This window comes from Stegodyphus dumicola, chromosome 6, assembly GCF_044657685.1.
Source record: "Stegodyphus dumicola isolate Sdum_Otavi_A_Nest chromosome 6, ASM4465768v1".
NCBI classification, from domain to species: Eukaryota; Metazoa; Arthropoda; class Arachnida; order Araneae; family Eresidae; genus Stegodyphus; species Stegodyphus dumicola.
Window position 1 is genome coordinate 194,242,520 of NC_140773.1, and position 15,121 is coordinate 194,257,640.

Below are 15,121 nucleotides of genomic sequence, written 5' to 3' on the forward strand. Positions count from 1 at the left end.
TCGTCATCATCTGGGTTTAGTTGACTGGGTCTCGTAGGTCCCTCTAGCAGACCTTTAAATGGGGAAAAGTATAAGGAATTATCGCATTCTCTCGTGTAAATGATTGCTTGTCTAGCTGGTATTGAAAGATTCGTGGCATGAATTACAGAAAAGGCCTGTCTGATTTTTTATGTTTCCTTCGCCGCCAAAAACCTAATCTCTCTAAATGTTACGTTTAATTTACCAAAAACGATTATGCTGCGAAGAAATTATTATTTATATTATATTATTATTATTATTATATGCGCACGCTTTATTTTCAGAAAGTAATGTTTTGCATGTTCTTTAATTTTCGCACTTTTAAACTTATTTTGCTGATACCTTTTAATATATTGTTAGCGTAACTGTTTCTACGTTGCAGATTGAATAACAAGGGAGTTTCAGCGTTTTATATTTATGCAAAATTCAACTTGATTGATACTTTTTTATAGGAAAATTGTATGGATTTTCAAGGAGACAGAACACAGGATCCTTGTTTTTCGGCCAGCAAACTATATTTACCTGAGTCACTGTAGTCTGTTTCGAAATGCACAGTTAATTGGGGCTCATTTTTAACTTAATTTAAATCTGAAATGAGCGTTCTGTCTTTCTACAGACCATACTAACAGATTTTACTGTTAAGATTTTATCTGATAAATTATATTATTAAGTATTAATATAGGCAACATAAAACTTCAATTAGGAAAAGGAAAAAATATTTTTTCAGATGGAAAATTCAAACTTGAAATTAATACTGCGATTATCTTGCGTTTGTTTAATTGTAACGATTTCGAATTCATTTGAGACTAGAAGTTGTAACCTCCTCTCAATGCAGACATGTGCTTTATCGTCAAGCTTCCGTAATTATAAACATTCCGATTATTTCTGATTTTATGTAACAGAAAGTCATCAATTTGTTGTCACTAAACGGAGGAGAAAAACTTGGAAAACTTGATTTCAAAAGTCTAGAAAAAGTTTCAATAAATAGTTTATGATCATTGCTGATTTTTCATGCAACAGTAAACTAAAACTAGAAATAAATGTAACAATAAACACTACCTGTTATAAATAAATATAACGACTACCTGTTATTATTCTACAGTAATATCTGATAATAAATGAAAATAATATTAAAAAAATTATGAAAGGTTTCATATTTTAACGGTCGCCCAAAAGGAGGCTTTTTACGCTCTCGCTATGCTCGCAATCTACCAATCTCCTGCTACACTCACTCCTACTAAATAAAATTTAATTCAACAGCAAAATCGCTAACTATTTAAAAACAGCTTCGAATTTCCTATAGTCTCGCGCGCTGGACATAAAAATGTTTTATTCCGCTCAGTGTTGTCATTGCTCACTTCACTTAAACACTTCACTTGTTAATAAAAAGTTCGTTGAGTTTGTTGATCAAAAATTCGTTAGAGTTTTACAAAGTATGAAATAGATAATAAAACAAATTCGAAATATTCAAAATTCCGGCTTCTAGGTGTCTATGTTCGGGTGGAGGGCTATGTTATTCAACTATTATTCTTCTAGGTACTTTTGTTTTTTCACAGTGCGAGAAACATTCAGGCATTCCTTGCAGTTTCTTCATTATTTAATTTCTTTAAATATAAATACAGTGCTATAATATTTGGTGGCAACAGTTTGAAAGTGATAGAATGCATTTAAGTGTTCCCACGCAAAATGCCGTTTCGAAATTAATATGTTGTTCGTGTCTAACGTCCCTTTTGGGCTAGGCTAATAAAACATTTTTATGCTTAGGCGCTTGGTTTGTCACTGCTCAAGGAACTATCGCATTCTCCCATACCTTTTTCTCGAGGTATAAGTGCTAGCTTACCACGATTATTTTGTCTAGCTGGCTCTGGTACATCATACATGGTTCGAAGCCTGGTAACAGCACTACTAACAGTTCTAGTAGTTTGCTTTCAAAATCCTAATAGCTTCCAATGTGGAGCTTGAATTCAAATGTAATAAATTATGACTCGTCATCACGTGGACGTGGTCGCCTGGGTCTCGTACCTCTCTTTAAAACCCTTCTCATTGAAAAAGAGAATCGCATTCCCTCACACGTAGTGTAGTGGTGTAAATGGTTAATATATTCAGCTGGCAATTGAAAGAGACACGATTTGATTGTCGACGAAAAAAGAGCTGTTTTTTCCTTTTCTCGTTTGGAAAAATCCAATTTTCTCTATAAATGAGTTAGAAAATTTATAGATTTATTTCGGAGCAGAAAGCGTGAAAAGTTAATGGTGTCCTCGCTGAGATTTGAACTCTGATTACTAGCCTGACAGACTTTCAATTACATGACAAAAGTACGCGGGAAGGAAGGAGAAACACATTGCAAAATTACTATTCAAATTAATTCTGAGAAAGTACTTCTTAAAACGTATTTCAAAAATCCATCCTTGGCATCAATAGACGGCTGTGTTTCTTTTATATATTTCAATTCCAAGCTCTGTTTTCAAATAACCTATTATCATGCATTGAAAAATATTAGACAGACAATACCTGAGCAACCAAAAATGGTATGAATATATCTTAACTACAAAGATTTGGTCTTGTAGTATCAAATATACTTCGAAAACGATTGTGTTAGTATCAAATATACTTCGAAAACTCTACGAATATCTAAGCAAATAAAAAATAACGTCTATTAGTTAATTGCAATGACTTCTTTCTATAACTGGATTGTCGAATTAACACCAAGTTTTTAGCAAAAAATATATTTTATAATAAACAAAGATAAGCATGCATTTACATATCAAAATACCCACGAATTACACTAACTAACCCATAAAGTCACACCTTTTAATTCATATATCGTAAATATTCTAGAAAAATTTGACATAAATCACAGCTTGAAGCCAAAGAATCTTTTTAAAATTCTTGTGGTGTCAGAGTTTCAATTCATGACGTCATGTCGTCGATTTCTCGAAGGCTAAGAGGCAGACAGAAATGGCACGGGGAAGCCCCGCCAAAATCGTCGCCAAGTTTCCCAAGATTCTTACTAATCTTTTCTAAATCTGGATGACATGCATTCGAATGATGAAGCGAAGGACTCTCGTTACTCCTCCCGACAACCCTGATGTTGCCAAGCAGCTCAGGAGAATGAGAGAATCCGTTTCCTCAACGTGGGGGTATGTACTAACCTCGACTATTCCAAAGTTTGTTTGCTGTCCGCGCGCTGACGGTAATTCTTAGAGTATTTTCTGTAAATTTTTAAATATATATGAAATGAATCAATATATATAAAAGAACGACATTATTATACTTTAATTCTAGCTAAAAGTTACAAAGAAAAAAAAAAACTGCGAATGCTGTAAAAGACACTAAAGTTTCATACATTTAAAATGAAAATTAAAAAGTACAAAAGATTTCTGAAAATCAGATTTAAGTTTATTTTTATATAATAATTCCTTATTCAAAATATTTGCTTAAATTCAAAATCATAAATTAAATTAACTGGACAATATTTCATCTTAAAAAAATTTCTTTTTCTATTTGCATACGAAACTATCGCCGTTTTCGTTTACAGTGTCTTCAAGGAAAAAAATTATTCTCTGATTGTGATTCAAATAATATTGCGCAATTTAAATGAAAAAATATTCTCGGATTGTGATTGGAAAAACCTTCTAAAATTTATAGGATGAAAACAATTATTCTGTACTTTTAATGAAAGAAATATTCCAAAATTTAAAACCTCGAAAAAAAATTATTCTTTGATTTTAATTAACACAGTATTCGAAAATTTACTGGAAAAGAACTGTTCTTCATTCATGATTGAAGCAATATTTTAAAATTTAATCTATTAAATTAAAATGATTAGAAAATGCGTATCATTTAAGGATATCACATTAAAACTCCTAGACCCACAAAATTTTTTTTTAAAATTTTAAATTGAATTTTATCACATTTTTTTTAATGTTTTGAATTTTTAACCTAAAAGGACATAAAAATTTTAACTCGAAAGCTTGGAAAGACTAATCTTATTGGCCACCAGTAGAAGCTTAAAATTTCTTATTCTGGAGAGAATTAAACTTCCCGTGTTTAATGATTATCATGTAACTCTTGAATAATTCCATCTTCTCAGCACTTACGCTGATTTAAAATGATTCTCGAAAAATATTTTTAAAAAAATCTAAAGTGTTAAATTTATTTCTTCAAATTATGTTAAGAAAACAAACTTCAAGATTCAAGACCTTTAATTATGATTCAAGATGCAAGAGCATTAATTTTAATGCTTTACAAAATTCCATTAATCTGTTCTTAATTTCAAAATTTAATAACTAAGGCGTCTAAACTAAGGCGTAATTTCAAAAACTGTGTTCTTAAACTTTTTTCACGCAGATTTGAAACTTCACTGTCATTGAAAGCTCTTTTTTAATTTTTAATTAAAATGATTTTTTTTTTATTATTATTTCTAAAAAGAATTCAAGAGATCTGAAAACATTTTAGGATACGGATTCGAAAAAATAATAAACAAAAACATATATATAAAATGAAACTAATATAAACATAAAACATAAAACTAATATAACATAAAACTAACATAAACATAAAACTAATATAATACATATACATATAATATAATATAAACATAAACATAAAACTAATATAAACAAAAAACAAAGCAGCAGGAAAGTAGTCCTCAAATGAAATTTTTTCCCTTCTTGATTGAAATTTATTTTTAAAAATTTGACAATTAATAGATTTAAACTATTTTGTTTATATAGTAGAAAACGGAATTAGAATTAGAAAATTATATTGAAACATGCACGTTCCTTTTGTTATTATCTCGTAGAGAATTGCCTACTTTTTTTCCTAAGGAGTTACTGGCTATGAGCCAACAAATTTCCGGCAACTTTACAGACACTATCTACCTTTGATATTTTGCATGTTAATTACTTTCAAATATAAACTATCACTAACATATTTGTCCCACCCCAAAGAAGAACAAATGAATGTTCTTGGTACTAATCATAGAAACTTATCTTCAGTGTCTCTTTTTTATTATTATTATTTCAAACTTTTCCCAACTGCAATTCACTGCAGTGACGCAGTACAGCAGCGACCGGAGAAACTGAGGTCATGAACGGTACTTTTAAGGAAATGAGATTTTGCGGTAATGCAATATTTCTGAATATTTTCGTCATATGATTTTTTTTTTTTTTTTTTTTTTTTTTTTTTTTTTTGTGCACTGTGTTAACAACAGATATTTTCTCAGAAAGTCTTTAACAAGCATGTTTCTCTCAAATTTTCTTTCTTCTCCATAGCCTATTACCATCTTACCGGTACTCAAAGATAAATATTTTCTCCTTTTATAAAAATATTTGAGTTTATATGGTAACACTGAATCTGGTATGCCATGGATTTATCACTTCTTCTTTGAATATTTTACAATGCTTTGTATATCAACAGTAAAGTAGACTGTATCATCAGTAAGTAGTTTAACAGATTGGTAAATTATTAGATGTAGTAAGTAATATGTAAATGTTTTCTTATAAGCAAAAGTGTAAAAGCAATAAAATATTTACGTAAATCGAATTGGAAGAGAATCCCGGCAATGTAAATTTAAAATTAGGCATAAAAATAACCTTAGACTGAAGCAGATTCTTGAATAAAACTCAAATTCAGTATATTTAGAATCTACGCCCGTTTTAGGTTGTTTTACTGTTTAATATGAAATTAATTACTTAATAAGTTGTACAGTATTTACTTTAATTGCGTATAACAATCATGTGACCACGCGCGATGAAGAGTAGCAGCTGGGTCACATAATTTGCATTCTTTAAAATAAAAAATCTGATGTGAACACCACATGACTTCCTTGTGCGGCCTACTAAATTAAACCCACTTTTTGTTTCACTTCATTTAAATTTATTACATCGAATTTCATTAGAAATATACTTCTCATTCAATCAATTCAGTTCTCACTTCGAGGCAAGGCAAAAATATATAAAGCTCAAAGCATCTTCTTACAAATTATAAAATACAGGAAAATCTTAAACCCCAAATACAATTAAAAGCAGTTTAAGAAAAAAATTTTTTGACAGTGAAAATTAGAGTTTGTACACAAAAACAAGCAATTTGGCCAATGGACAGGAAGACAAAGTTTTTGGTACACAAAACTGAAAATTAACTTTCGACCCCACTCGGGCCAAAAGATACTGAACTCGATGCACCAACTGACTTAATTTCGTATTTAAGTAAGAGTCTCAGACGTAAACAAGACCTATTCTTCAAAATGCAAAAAGCACTTCTCCCTATCAATCTCTCATCAAATTAATATAGTCCTACTTAAAAAATCGTACATTTCAAGTTCAAATTGGAAAATCTCTCTCCAGTAGAAAGATCATTAAAAGTGGAGTACCTCAAGGAAGCATTTTAGCGCCAATCCTATTCTAACATCTTTATAAATGACATGCCGCAGCCATTTAAATGCAAAAATAGCTAAATATGCTGATGTTACTGTCGTTCTTACGAAGTCTTTAAAACCGCAACTTGCTATTGACAAACTAAAATTCGCAGTTAATATCACTGATCATTGGTTCAAGATCTGGAGAATTAAATTAAACCCAAATAAGTATAACGTCACTATTTTTAGAAGATACAAAAAGAATACTCCTGTCGACATTGATATTCAAATTAATAATGGGCTAATACCAGTTAACAGCTCCATTAAATACCTATAGGTGTGCTCTTTGACGAACAACTATTATTTAAGGAACAAACTATGAATGCATTACAAAAAGCTAACGCAGGGGTTATTACCCTTTATCCTGTCCTACGAAGAAACTCGAAGCTTCCCATAAGAACTAAACATATGGTATATTTCACTATGATTCGACCCATTTTACTATATCGTATTCCTGCCTGGAGCACTATCGCCAAAACCTATCGTAAAAAATTAGAAGTTTTTCAAAATAAATTACTAAGGATGATTTTAAACGCCCCATGGTATGTTCGGAACAAGCAAATACTTAAAGAAATGAAGATCGATTCCATACATGACGAAATACTTTCTACTTGCCATAATTTTTTCCAGAAAATGCAAACTTCAGAATATTTAAAATTAAGTTTAAGAAGATTCATAATATTTTATCAGTTAGTCTACAAATTCTAATTTTGTTAAACTCATTGTTTTGCTATCAGAGTTTTCGAACGTATACCATTAGTGCTTTATAGATGTCACTGCAGTGGTCCCTCATTCCACTTCTGAAGAAGGCTGCGTGTTCGAATCAAAGTTACCGTTTTTAAACAGAAAGAATTTCACGTAAACCTTTAAATAAAAAACATTCATAAAAGGAATGGAAGAATATATGTGGCTTTGCCATCGTATAAAAACAAATCGTTTCCATCCATTGGTGAAATGAATTTCTATTGGTACTGGATATCTTCCATTGGTGAACTGGACTTTCTAGAGGCATTTTACATTAAGAAAAATCTTTCTGTTCTAGTTAACGACCCTAATTCTAATCCCTCTTTGCCTTTAGCCTTTAAAGAAATTATGTTTTAGTTCTGGTTTCATCAACAGATAGCGCCAGTAGCTTATCTCCTGTCCAGGGTTTCTTGTCTTATCTTATCATTATATCTTATCTCGTTCATTTGTGTTTTTGCAGCTGATAGTTCGGTAAAACCATCGAAACTAGTCCTGTGAAAATTTGAAAATATAACTCTGATTTTTGTTGTTTGACTTCTAAATTAAATTCTTTCCTTTTAATCAAAATTGAATTTGAAAAATTTCACGTAATAAATATTAAACACTCCACAATCCTACAAAAATAATTTTTCCTTCTTTTCTCCAAGGATAATTTCTTTCTTCTCCAATAATTCTTCTCCAAGGATAAATTTTTGCTTTTGAAACCAGACCGAGACTGTTTTTTTTCTGCGATTTAATTTATGTAAACTTATTTTAAAAATATCTACTGAAACTCAATTAATTATACTTGACATTTTTATCAAAGTTCGCATATCCAAATAAAACTCGGTAGAAATGAATTACGAAAGTAAGATATAGCTTTGATTTTTAAAATAAAAAAATTAAGAATTTCCATATGATTTGAAAGTTTATTTGAAAATTATCGAAAGCAAAACATTCACCTCACAGACAATTTTTATCCTTGGCCTTTCGGTTCCTTTTAAATTGCTTTTATTGCTGTCATTTTTTAAAGAATTTGGAAAAACAAAATTAATGCATTCAATTTTCTGGTCAAATAATTAAAGCTGTAATCAGAATTAAATGTATAAGAAATATACTAACGTAAAAATTTTAAAATGGCAAAAAAACAACCTTATTTTGGTTGCTATAAACTGTCGTAATAAAACTGTCGATTTCGATGGTGATCAGACTCATGTTCCTCTTCTTAAGCATAAAACATTTAACGCCAAAATAAAATTTCACATTTCCCTAATTTTAAATTGTAGCCAGAATTTCGCATTTTTCTCACCTAAATTTTTGCACTTGTTATTAGAACCGCAGCTAATCTAGATGTACAAATAATTCCGATTTTTAAGGCCAGTATATGAAAGCCTTATTATAATTACGCTGCGAATATTAAAAAAGCATGTGTAGAACGAACCTGACATAAGTCAATATGATTGTTTACTCTATTTTCAGAAAATAACTTGCATCTATTAAAATTAAATTTCGTTACTGCACTGCATAACAACAGGCTCTTGCAAACATTTTTATAGATTTTTTTAATATTAGTTTGTAACGATGACTGAAAATATCAAAATTATGTTTAGTGACTTACTTAACTAATAAATACAAATGTTGCAAAGTACAATATTGCGAAAAATTTTCAAAATTTATCATAAGAAGTGCTTAGTAAAATCTTTGATAATAAATTTTTCTCTCCTTAAAAACATGAAGAACCGAAAAGAAACGCTTTTTTTAACCTTAATATTTGAAGATTTATTGCTCAAGAGAAAAGGAAAATGATAAATTAAAATTTTGATATAGGGCTAAGAATTTTCCTTTTGCTGCTATATCTAGTCAACAAAGTGCCAGAAAGATATTATTAATTTTTAATAACAATTAATCTCCGTCTTTAATTATTTGCTAAATAAAAGACAGCAGATTGAATGTTTGAGTCATTTATGCATACTGGCCATTTTTTAAAGTACTTAGGATTACATTTAAACCATTATTTGAAAGTGTTCCCTTTTAATTAAAATTAACTAAATTTTTAAAATTGTATGGTAAGTTCATTGATTAATTAGATGTGGAAAACGCTTACGCCTGTCTTCATAACGAAAGAGAAAAAGAAATGTCTTCATGAAAGATTTTGTACACATTGTAAAAGATGAAACCAACAATAAAAATAAACAGTTGCATAAATTAATGGCGATGAATAATTATATCAGTCACTTATATTATGCCACAGCTAGATAGTAAAATGCAATTCACTCATCGATGGTAGACCTGTTGTTAGCAGTGTGCCAGGAAAATTCTATCCATTTAAAGGAGAAAGAAATGTTTCGAAAACTTAACCTCCCATGTAACCATTAACATTCTATTTATTCTTTCTATTTTTATTTATTAGCCCAGAAGGGCTATTAATTTCGTTTTGGCTTTTTGCGTTGAAAACGTTAAATGCCGGTTCACTTTTCAAACTGTTGCCGCCAAATATTACAGCCCTATATTATATTTAAATAAATTAAATAATGAAGAATCTGCATAAATGTATGTATGTTTCTCGCATTGTGATAAAACGACGGTACCTTGAGCCATCAAATTGTGAATAACGTACGTTTCCACCCGAATATGGTGATGTCAAACCCTAAATTTGGAATTTGTTTGATTATCTGTTTCATATTTTGCAAATTTTTAAGGAATTTTTTATTAATAAACTCGACAATTTCAAAGCGACCAATGGCAACATTGTACGGAATTTAAAAAAATATTTTTTATCTCCAGCGCGTGAGACTGTGTATCGGAAATTCTAAAGATATGTTAATTTAAAAATTATTTTGCGATATTGCTGTTGAATTGAATTTTATGGTTTAAATGCGAACAACATGATATTTAATAAATAAAAGTAACCCACAAAATGTTAAAAAAATGCACCTTCGGGAGTAATGTAAAATCTAAAAGCTTTCATATTTTTTATTCATTTATTTGTTGTTGCTTGTGTGTTATGCCAGTGGTCTTAAACAGACGGCCCCCGAAGCAATTTTATGGGGCCCGCGAAGGCATTTGAATTACGTATTTGTTGCTAACACGATGATGGGAAGATTTCAGGATTTTAGTTGTAAGTCTTATTCAGTGATTTAAAGATACACATGAAAGATATCAGGATTTTAGTTGTAAATCTTATTCAGTTATTTGAAGATACATATTTAAACTTTTATCAATACTTGTCAAAAAAAATAAAGTAGCTCATTTACGAAATTAGGGGCTAAGAATAATCGCTTTGCTTGGGAATACATTTATATGTGAACAGCTACTTCTCGCAGTTGAAATTAATACGAAAAGAACCAGATTGACTGATAAAATCCGTGACAAAGATAATTTCCAGTGATTTTCCAGTGATCCAAGGCTTTATTAGAATAGAAACGCCATCACTGGTCAAGCTGTAGTAAAAAATAAGAAGGTTTATAATTATTTACCTACAAACATATGTATTTTTAATTATGCGTAGAAGCAAAAGTTCATAAATAAAAGAATATGACTAAGTTGCTATTATTTATTCTCAAATTTTGTTCCACTTGGCAAATTTTTTCTGAAAACAAAGTTTTCCTAATTTGTTTATTTTTAACTAGCGAAAGTACCCGATGCCAGTTAAGTTAGACTGCGAGTAATATATCTAACAATAGAGGAAACAATACCGCTATAATTCTTCTAATAACGATGCAAAAAGTACTATTCATAGTGATACGTTTTTCAGTCTGATGCGATATGGAACCCACATAAAAAATTTCGATAGAAAATTAACTAATTCTCTTTCATTATATCAGCAACAATGGCACGCAGTTTTTAATGATTTTCATCTTTCCAAATGGTCATGAAAGCTCACATTCCATCTAATATTTCACCTATATTGAATTTTAGTCCATTAAATGTAGCCAAAATTTATCATAATTGATCAGAAATCAGTAACGCGAATAAACAAACACAAAAAAAAAAAAACCCACCCACATTCTTCTTTATACTATATATAGAGTTGGTAAAAAGTACAAATTTTTGATTAACAAACTCGACGATTTAAAAGCGAGCAGTAGCAACGCTTTTCGGAATAAAGCGTTTTTATCTCCAACGCGCCAGACTGTTGCCGCTCGGAAAAATGAAATTCGAAAAATAGTGTTTTCAGAGTTTTTAATTAATATCTTGGCTGATTAAATTCATACGAAAATTTGAACAGTCGAAATGGCTTTCCACGAATTTTTGGAATCGGGAATAATGTATTTAATGTTTGGCAATGCTATTTTTATTTCATTGTAAAACTTAGAAATTTTATATTAACAAACTCTATGACTTGAAAGCGAGCATTTACATCACCTCTCGAAATAAAGCAGACTTTTATCTCCAGCGTGCGAGACTGTTGCTACTCTGAAAAATGAGGGCGAAAATCAGCGTTTTCAGTTTTTAATTAATATATCTAATTTTAGTTTATTTATTTATTTATATTTTAAAAAAAAGAGGACGTCGATCTTTCCGAGGACCCAGAAAAGAATTTCATTGTAGAAACGACTTTTTGGGGGCGGGAGAGAAAGTGGACGTCGACCTTTTCTAGGACTCAGAAAAGAATTATAGAAAGTTTGGTGGCGATAGCTATAGTAGTGACTAAGTTAATCGCGAACAAACACACAAACAGGCATTCTTCTTTATACATATAGATTTAAAGTCAGTTGTTTAATGATTAATTAAACGTGTTAGAATTATTTAAAAGAAATTTCATGCTAAGAAATTTAATATTTACCTGTAAATATATTTGAATTACAAAATTTAACCAATAAAAATATTGTACACATACCAAACTTTACATTTCAAATAGAAAATAAGTATAAAGTTAACCCCCTTCCCCATTTTACGGTATTCTTATTACTGTTTATGTATGTTTTTATGAATATTGAGTAAGCGAAATTTAAAATTTATTTTAAATATTTTTTATTATGTTAATAAATTTTTTTTCATTTTGTTAAAAACGTTTTTGGCTCCTCAGTTATTAGATCGCACACTTGGCACCATACAGTATTTAAAAAAATAGTGTTCCAAGGGAAGTTTAAATAACTGGAATTTTGAAGTTATATTTGTGTATTATGGTTTAGGTAAAATTCTTTTATTTGAAGTTAACAACAGGAAATTGATTGATTGATTCAATTACGTTATCAAAAGGAAAAATTTAAATTCGTCTGATTTATAATTTGAATGTAAAACAGGTTTCTCTGCATGCCGATAGTTAATGCAGAATAGCAGTTTTCGAAGACCTGAACTGAGGGAATACGCATAATAGTAACAGATGCGTTTTCTTTTAGGAAACTTACGGCACTGTAGAAAAAAAAAAAAAAATATTATGATATGAACAGAATAGACATTTATAAAAATATTATTGCCATATTAATACAAAAATAATGATAATTTCATGCAATATTTTTATCACAATTTTTTTTAAACTGTTATAAAAATACAGGTAAACCTCAGTTCATGAATTTAATTCGTTCTTGAAGCCCGTTCGTCAACCGGCATCTGTAGGTTGGAAACCCCAAAACAGATTTTCCTCTAGGAATTAAAGTAGATGGGATTTATTCGTTCCTGAAACACAGACGATTGTTTACTTAGTCTTTACAAAAGTACTTTGCGCATATGTTCTTAACCCAATATCAAAGGAAATTATTAAATATAAAACAGGAAAGATAAAACACTATATTAAACAGATATATAAAATAACGAACACTCAAACTAATTTTACCGTGCCTGTGAAAAAGAAGTGGACGACGTGAGTGGAAAATGACGAAGGTGTTATTGTTAGCACTGAATATGTATTTCTAGAACTTACTTGCTATGTTTTGTGACACCATCTATAGAAACGTAGCATTCGAAGTCTGTCAGTCTTGATTTTGATCTACCAGCCGCAATTAAATAAACGTTTTAATGCAGATTATTTAAAATTGAAACACAAAGCATGATTTTATGTTTCAGAAAAACAAAATTTCGCAGCATTTTAAAATTGCCACATTTATTATCACATGAAAGTTATGAATTTCTTTTTGTATGATAGCATACAGCTTCTAATGTCTGCCTACTTACAACATTGTCCCCGCAATTTAAAAAAATTAACTATGTATACAATGAAATCTCATAACGTCATATGCTGACATAAATTAATATTTCTCATGAAACCTTATGAAAGTCTACAATCCTTCGTCAGCTTATATACACATAATTTTCTTGTTCTGAAAGTTACCTTTATCTTCAGCCTCACCTTTCTCATTACCATTTTTCCTCTTTCCCAGCACATGTCGATTATTTCATCGTCATCTTGAGAACGTGGGGCGGGAACAGAAATGCTTACATCTATCTAATCCTGACCTGCTCTTCACTAACATTAATCTTCTCCAATATGCAGGACACAGGCACCGGACGTGTTTGCCTATTGGAGACTACGTGTGGAGTCATCATCTACGAATATGATCTTACACTAAAGGCAATTTACACCATCGGCGATGTAAAGTTATGTTCTTATCATCTTTCCAGACAAGAGTCAAAAACAAAAATTGCGTTTTCCAATGGGAATTGTTTCTAAAAACTTATGCTTACGAAAATAATCTTACACCAAAAGAAATTTACACCATTGGGCGACGTAAAGTAATGTGTTTTTCATCTTTACAGGCAAGGGTCAACGTAAATATGGCGTTTTTCAATGGGAATTCGTTCTAAAAGTCATGGACCTTACCTTCAACGTTCACACATCGATGCTTGGAAAGGGGTCGGTAATTCATTGGATCTATAAGATTGTTACGTTGAACGAAAGAAATCTGACACAAATATTTTCCACATTTAAGTCTTCAGATTATTAGCCAATTACATATTTTGCCTAAATTTCGAATTTAAGTCGTATCTTCAGAACTACCGTTATTTTGATATTGCCGGTTAACTGAATGCCAATTACGAGGGATTTTACTGCAGTAAAATGTAGTGGCATAGCTACAGAGGGCCCATCTCTCCGGGCGCAGCATTCAGGGGGCTCCAACTGACGTTACGAAATTTTAGATTTAAATTTTATTCATTCGAGGCAAACAGCTACGAATCTGTTAAAATGATCTTTCCAGAAGTATATATGTCTTTAGTACGCCTCGATTTATACACTTTACATTTAACAATTATTTCCCCGATTGGCATCAACCGACTGTAAAAATGTAAATATCAGCCTTTTAGATATTTGTGTTTTCTCATAAAATTTGCTGTTTCTTATGAAATATTTGTTTTTATTACTATATAGAGTAGTAGTCATCAGGCGTAAAGATAGATAAAGTTGTAGAGTCATTGGGATTTTTTAGAGGCAGAAAAGATGAAAAATAGCAAACGCCTTCGCCGGGAATCGAACCACGGACCTCTGGAATACCGGCTCAGCGTGCAGAACCACTACACCACGAAGGACGCTAGGAAAGTGGGAGAAATACTTTATATACTGCCCTTTTTAAAGGGCGACTAAAGTTTTAGGGGACCTAGTCGCCAAATCCTGGGTGTGGAGAATCATTATCCACAACCCTTTTAGTTCGGGCGCCACTGTAGAGACATTAGGATTTTTTTGGAAGCCAGAGAGATGAAAAATTAGCAAACGCCTTCGCCGGGAATCGAACACGGACCTCTGGAATACCGGCCCAGCGTGCAGAAGCAGAACCACTACACCACGAAGGACGCTAGGAAAGTGAGAAAAATGCCTTATAACATGTAAGATTTTCCTTTATTCTAACCAGTCATTATTGGTTTGACTTTCCTATTCCTCCTGATTTCAGTTTCCTGCAAGAATGTAAATTTTGTGGGACGTAGATGTAAATTTTAAACGTGTTTCAGAAGCAGTATTTAAGCTGCGTTGCAGAGTTGAAAAGGATAGTAGCGGACTTAGTTACGATGATTATGCTGCCAGTTTGAAAT

At 31.0% G+C, this 15,121-nt stretch overlaps 1 long non-coding RNA gene across 1 annotated transcript in view; it reads left to right on the forward strand.

Annotated features, from left to right (window-relative positions):
- The first annotated feature begins 2,945 nt into the window (after positions 1-2,945).
- The window catches only part of LOC118191065 (uncharacterized), an 82,809-nt gene continuing 70,633 nt past the window's right edge, over positions 2,946-15,121 (forward strand). The window contains exon 1 of the long non-coding RNA XR_004758517.2: positions 2,946-3,158. This is a non-coding gene — a long non-coding RNA (uncharacterized LOC118191065). The remainder of the gene's footprint in view (positions 3,159-15,121) is intronic.